Source organism: Camellia sinensis, chromosome 1 (genome assembly GCF_055761805.1).
Source record: "Camellia sinensis isolate YWXY chromosome 1, ASM5576180v1, whole genome shotgun sequence".
Classification (NCBI taxonomy): Eukaryota; Viridiplantae; Streptophyta; class Magnoliopsida; order Ericales; family Theaceae; genus Camellia; species Camellia sinensis.
The window spans coordinates 193,064,991-193,072,390 of record NC_138961.1 but is presented as its reverse complement, the minus strand read 5'-3'; the positions used below and the strand labels follow the sequence as shown (position 1 = coordinate 193,072,390).

At 31.2% G+C, this 7,400-nt stretch overlaps 1 pseudogene across 1 annotated transcript; it reads left to right on the top strand.

The window, feature by feature from the left end:
• The first annotated feature begins 1,701 nt into the window (after positions 1–1,701).
• LOC114304145 (peroxisome biogenesis protein 2-like) lies at positions 1,702–6,999 on the top strand (annotated as a pseudogene). The gene is made up of 8 exons (XR_014341804.1): positions 1,702–1,946; positions 2,604–2,943; positions 3,335–3,454; positions 3,589–3,685; positions 4,218–4,338; positions 5,251–5,413; positions 6,152–6,312; positions 6,584–6,999. The product of XR_014341804.1 is annotated as a peroxisome biogenesis protein 2-like (transcript).
• The last annotated feature ends 401 nt before the right edge of the window (positions 7,000–7,400 follow it).

The following is a 7,400-nucleotide window of genomic DNA, read 5'->3' as shown; positions in this document are numbered from 1 at the left end:
CAATCTAATTATCATCAATAATTGGCACATTATGTGACCCTAATGAGTACAATCCATTTTGTTTTTCAAAAAAATACAGTGAGTTAAAAATCAAATCACAAATTAAGTGAATTGATAGTTAAAAAAACACAATAATTTTTTTCAAAAAACACAGTGAGTTAAAAAAATCAATTACAATTTTTTTTTCAAAATACAATCTAATCATTATCAATAATTGGTACTTTAAAAATCAAATAAAAAAAAATTCAAATCAAATCACAAATATTTTTTTGCCATCTAACCACAATCATATTTTTTTCATAAATAATTGTAAAGAAAGACCATTAAAACAGTAAATAAAAGATTAAATCACATTAAAAAAAAAGAACCATTGAACAAACTACAATCACATCACATTTTTTCCATAATAAAAATAAATAAATAAATGAAAAAAAAATCATTGACTAACTACAATCACATTAAAAAAAAAAAATCATTGAACTAACTGCAATCATATTTTTTTCTTTATGAGTGTTTATATTTATCTAATTTCAATCATATTAAAAATAAAATTAAAATAGTAAATAAAAAGATTAAATAACATTAAAAAAAAATCATTGAACTAACTACAACAATCATATTAAAAAAAAGAGCCATTGAACAAACTACAATCACATCAAATTACAATCACATTTTTTTCTTTGTGAGTGTTTATATTTATTTAACTTCAATCATATTACAAATAAAATTAAAATAGTACATAAAAAGATTAAATAATATTAAAAAAAACCATTGAATTAACTGCAACAATCATATTAAAAAAAAGAGCCGTTAAACAAACTACAATCAAATTATATTTTTTCCATAATAAAATAAATAAATAAATAAAAAGAACTATTAAACTAACTACAATCACATTAAACAAAATGAATCATTCAACTAATTATAATCACATTTTTCACTTTGTGAGGGTTTATATTTATATAATTTCAATCATATTAAAAAATCAAATTATAATTTTTTATTCGCTAGACAAATCATAAATATTTTTATAAGCTATCTAATTACAATATTAAAACAGTAAACAAAAGGAAAAGTTAAGAAGGAGAAACAAAAAGAAGACTTACTGTTTGCATACATGGTCACTGAAGTTGAAAGTGTAGAAGTGAGAAGTCAAGTAAGAGAAAACAAAAAGGAGACTCATTGTTTGCAATAGGTATGTGAAAAGTTAAAAAGAGTGTGTGAATTGGAGAAGTTAAAAAGACTTGAAAGAATTTAATAAGTGTTAAGTTTTTTTAAAAAAAAAAAATCAAAAAAATTAAGAAATTAAGATTCAGATATTAGAACTCCCACAAAACTTGTGGGTTAGATATAGATATAAATAAATAGATAGATATAGATATAAATATTTATATTTGTTTTTAATATACAAATTATTTATTTTGGAAAAGGTATTGTAATAATTATGAGAGAAATTAAAAAATCTTCTGAATTGAGAGAAATTAATAAAGGCAAAAATTAATTTTTTTAAAAAAAAATAAAAAATAAAAAAATTAAAATTGACATATTAAAATTCCCATAAATCTTGAGGGTTAAAAACTCCATTCTACTTAATATATAATATATAAAAGTATAGATATAGACGAGTGAGAATACTAACACCTCTAAAGTGGTTTAAATCCCACGTGACGAGATGTTTTACTCTTATATATATACGTTTTTTTAAATTTTTACCACATTGGTAGTCCATTCGTAATTCCAAATTAGTGGATTTAATCATGTTCCATTCGTACTTCCAAATTAATGGGACGAATCATCGTTGAATGCATAGAGAAACCCTAGCTCCGTCTTCATCTTCATATTCAACTTCATCAAGCAGTGCCATTCGGGCACCGCCCGAAGACGCTTGGGTGGATGCACACCAAAGACTGCTCCCCCAATGGCAATCTCTTACTCTCTCTCCCCAGGTCTCTCTCTCTCTCTCGTCCCAACCTTCTAGGCTTTCGAATTGTCTTCTTCTTTGTTCCTCCAATATGAACTTTCACAAAAAATTGCTTCTTAATTTCATGACTTAGGGTTTGCTTTTTTTTAAAAAAATTTATTTCGTATATAAATGTGCGGGAAATTTTCCCGGGAATAACTGAATCTAGTATAAGCTGTGAATTGATGCTTATTCTTTAAGCTGAATGAAAGTTGAAGAGACATATGTTAAATTTTCCCAAAGCTTTCACTAAAAAAAAAAAAAGAAAAAAAAAGAAGATCTTTGATTTAAGTAATTGAAATCATAAAAGGAAATCGTAGAATCTATTTTTTTTTAAAGACTATTCATATGAATACATGAGGATTTCCATATTTTGAATGCATAACAGTTATTTTTTTGGGGTGCTAATTCCCTAAAATTATAGCCTTTGTATATTTGAAATGGGCCATGAGCTTAGAGGGCTAATGCAGTGGCATATACTCTAATAAGAGTCATTTGCTCTGGTAATAATAGCATTCACCAACTGAACTTATGAAGCTAGTTTCAGAGACTTTTGGGTGCTGCCATAGTTAGAAGAATTTGCTTGATTTTAGCATTTTTGTTTGCTCTCGTGCTTAAACGTGTATGGTGCTTTTGTCCACAGTCAATCATCCCTATTTCAATATCTAGAGTTAATCAAGCTGACGCACAGCAACTTGACATTGAAATGTCAGCCATGTTGAAAGAACAGTTGGTTAAGGTTTTTTCTTTAATGACTGTATATATGCGTCTTCTGGCTTCTTTGTTTGAAGAGATTAATAGTATAGATAATTTTGGATTTAATTTCTTCTTCCATTTCTTTGGGAATTATGAACCTGAACTTGATGCTTTCCTTGAGTTTCTTATTTGGAGATTCTCCATTTGGGTTGATAAGCCTACTCCGGGAAATGCTCTCATGAATTTGAGGTACAGAGATGAACGAGCGATCGAACCAAGAGTTAAAGGTAAGAACCTCTTGCCTTGTCTTGTTTACAGTGTTGGTTGATGGGTAATTCTGTGCCTTGGTTTTATATGGCACACACACTTAAAAAGTGAACCATCCCTCTGTTTTCCAAAATCTTATTTTGCATTTTTTGGCATAAATTGAATTTTCATGATTTATGAGGGCTTGCAATCACTTTGGTTCTTATCATTCATCCTTGTTTTACATTTCATCAAATTAGTTTTCACTTTAATGGTAAGGTTCCATGAAACTATAATTTTTGTATCTCAACGTCAACAACTTTTGGCAGCCTGCTACAGTTGAATTTTTTTCCATTGAACCTCATATCAACCCAGACTTGTCTACTTGTATCCTAAGTTGTATGTTGTATATTTTTGTGTGACATGCTCCAGTCAGAACGGGCTTGGAGGGACCTGGACTCACTGTTGCTCAGAAACTTTGGTACTGGTCAATATATCTGGGCCCGTTTACAATCATTTTCTGCTTTCCGTAGATGGGGTGATTCTGAGCAGGTTTTTCATTTTAATTTCATTCAATCATAATCAAATCTATCTCTCCCCCGGAAAGCAATTATATGTAGACACACTTTATGTATGTATATGGTGAAACAACAAAAAGGATTTGATTCATCTTTCATACTTTCCAGACGTCACTGCCACGCCGAGCTTGGATACTAATACAACGTATAGAAGGAATTTTTAAAGCTGTCTCGTTTGGCAACCTGCTTATATTTCTATACAAGGTATGTTTTTTTAGCACAATTCTTTCATGGTCTTTCAAACACAGCCTGTCAGTAAATACTTAACTATGGCATTACGAATGAGGCGATAGAAATATGTTAGATGGAGAACTCACATTCTATATTGTGTAAAGTTGTGTGTGTGTGAGAGTGGGTGAGCACATTCTACAAGACTGAATGAATGCAAGAGAAACATGATATAATAATGCGAAATTCTGTCATGTTATAGCATTGTTTAAAAGTTTGAAGCACCGATGTGTTATTGAGCGTTGTGGATGGCTGGGTGGTACAGGGCATATTGGCAATGTATCATCTCTGTGTTCTATCTAAAGAACAAAAGGATTATAAAGTATCATTGACCAACATTAAACCTGTAAGTCATGCCTTGGAACAACAAACAGTTGCTTCTATAAGATAAATCTTTCAGAATTATCTTCTTTTAGTAACTTTTTAAGTGATTAGGAGTGAGGTTATCCTTTGATTACATGATAGCTTTAATATTTTTTGGTTTGTGGCTTTGCGCATGTTATATTGATGCAGGTATCAAAATCTTATTGAGAGAGCACTAAAAGCAAGACTTGTCTATGGAGTCCTAATATGAATCGAGCTGTTAGCTTTGAGTACATGAATCGCCAGTTAGTGTGGAATGAATTCTCGGTAATTTTATTATATTTTTTTTGTTTTTGTGCAACTCTATTGACTTCAGCAACTAAATATTAAGAAAATCTCATGGGTTTGAATTTCAGTTTTATAGGTCCTCTTATATTGTAGTTTATGAACACTGTTGAGAAGTTGTTGGCCAATTGACTGAAATTTATAGTCTATTGATTGCATGATGCCTTTTTGAATGGAATGTTCTTCCAAGCACAACTTTAGATGTCTCATGTCCAGTTTATGCTTCAGGACCTAAAATTGTGTTTTTTTGGTTTGGTTTCAAAATCTGTTTTCAGATTTATTGTTTTTCGAGTTGTTTTGTCTGAACGCTTTTCATATTTTAGTCAATTTTTTCTTTTTAACTTTTAGATGCACCTAAAAAGTGAAGTACATATGAAGAAAATGTATAAAAAATCACTAAAGACAAAAGACACTGGAATGTGCTGCCCTTTTATAATTTTTTTTGGTTTTCTTTTGTCTTTAGTGAGTTTTTTTCCTTCATATTTTAGTATTTATTTTTTATTTTTATATGAACTTTTTAGATGCATCTAGATTAGGTGCATCTAAAAAGGAAAAAAAAAAAGAAGCGAGACTAAAATATGAAAAAAAGTGAAGACAAAAAATACGAAGAACGAAAACAAATTTTGATAAATCAAACTGAGCAAAATTTTCTGTTATTGACACCACAAAAGTTTTTTCCCCCCTTAATTTTAAAGTATTTTGTGTTGTATTACGCAAAGAAACAATTAATATTAAGATTTCCATTGGTTATAGATATTCAATTATATTCTTGATCATTGTTTCTTTGACAAATATTTGTGTGTACTTGCAGAAGTGCATAGCTCTGTAAAGGTGTTGAATATTATCCATTGTTCATGATGTGTATATATTCTTAAAACTTACTTTGACATGCAGGAAATGTTGTTGCTTCTTCCTCTTATCAATTCATCATTCATTAAAAATATCTTCATCCCTTCTCGAAGGATAAATCTTCAAGTTCAGAGGGGGATGATACCACATGCCCCATCTGCCTAGCGAGTCCAACCATTCCATTTCTAGCTCATTCCTGTCAGCACCGGTTCATTTTGTATATTTTTTTATCTTCCATTGATCATTATTACTTCACACTGGCTAATCACTTTTAATTGAAAGCCCAAATGGTTTTGAAATGATTTTAATCCCACAGTATAGGTCAAACCAATCACCGGACTGCTTCATGGGGTCGGCACTTCTAATGCATATCCTGTTTAATTATGCATTCCATTGATACAAATATATGGTAGAACATTTCAAGGATTTTACCAGAATATGCTTCACAATGACTTTGTTTAGAGCCTGTTGCAACTTTATAATATTTAAATATTTTTCTGTGAAATTATAAAAGAAGTGCTGGGAGGGGTAAGACCGGAGAGTGGAGACAAACCTAATCTTTGGCATTATTTACAGTCGTCCTTCTCAAACTTAAATCAACTTCTTTTCTATGAAATTGTAATGCCTCTTTTTGGAACAATTGCAAGGGCAACCGGGTTAATTTAGAACTGGTTTACTTATTTGCAACCTGGACCAGTTTCAACAATATGATTCAGTCCAGGTTTGAAGACACTTTATCAAAGTGGTGGAAAATAATATATGATTTCATCTTTTCTCGTATTTCACCAGAATTGTGTGTGGTACTGTCAATGTTCATTTATGATGCACCTCCATCTCCTTTTGCCATTATGGTTTGTGGTGAAGGATATATATTGACATATGTTTTAGAATAACGTTTTCAAGTCAGCTTGGTTCCCTGAAAAACTTGTGGTTTCTTTTCTGGCAGCTATTGTTATTACTGCCTTCGAACACGGTGTTCTGCGGCTCCATCATTCAGGTGCTCCAGATGCAATGAGCCAGTTATTGCCATGCAGCGGCATGGTGGCTTAATCAACAGTGACACTCAAAAACAATAATTCCACAGGGTTGGAAATGGGAAACTAGAAGGCAAGAAAACAATTGCATTGTTGTATAATAAATGCCCAAATGTGGCATTACCATTCAATTAAGAAAGCAAGATTCCTTGAAAAGCATTTCTCCCTTTATATACCGTAGCTTTCATTCTTTGGAAACTTTACACAATTGAAAGTTGCAATTTTTTGAATGTATCTCTCTTATTGCTTGTTGGTTCTTTTCTTTCTTATCTAGATTATTTTGGTTCATTTGAAAGTTAAATTTGACCTCCTTTTTGTCCGACTTGAGTGGTTCCTTCTTGCAGGCTGGAGCAAAATGAAATCAGTGCCAAGTACGTGTCTTTGGAGGTCGTTGATGTTGATTGTTAAATGAAATGGTTTGTATCGAATCGCCCTAATATTACCTCTGGTTTGACTTTAAGCATGTTAGGGTGCACCTCCAAAGCATATGATTTGAGCAGCTTCTTTCTCTAATCAAATATCCTTCTCGTCTTTCTTTACAGCAAGGATACTCTCTATGTCCTGGTAAGGATACTCTCTATATCCTGGTAAGAGAGTAATGTGGTTATACCTCCTTGTAAAGATTGTTATATTATTACATTATCATCAAGTTGGTCTGCAACACCCTCAATTTTGTAACTTTGCATGATATTGCCGTGCTTTTAATGATGTAATATGTGTAGCGAATGAAATTTTAATAATTACGGCTTTCACTCTTGCATATCTGTGTAGTGATCTGGTTTTGTTTCTGCATGGTTCTCAAATGCAGGAAAATTATTCTCCTAAGAAACAATATCATTTTATTTTGCATAAAGCAATTGAAATTGATGTATCAGCTGCATCGGTCTATATTAAACTTGGCTTTTCACTTCATTCATGACAAAAGAGTTTATTTTCATGAGGAAGAGTTTATTTTGTAATTTATGTTATAGAAGTCATAGCCTTGCATAGGATATAACTTGATGTTTACAAAATAAATATTTTAAGTTACATCTCTTTTTAATAACTTAAACTTCTGCTAGCTTATACTTCAAATTTAAGTGTGTCAAATATAGCAACAAAGAGATGGAAAACATCGTCTTTCAGGGAGCATAATGGTTTTTCTAACTTACACTCGTCATA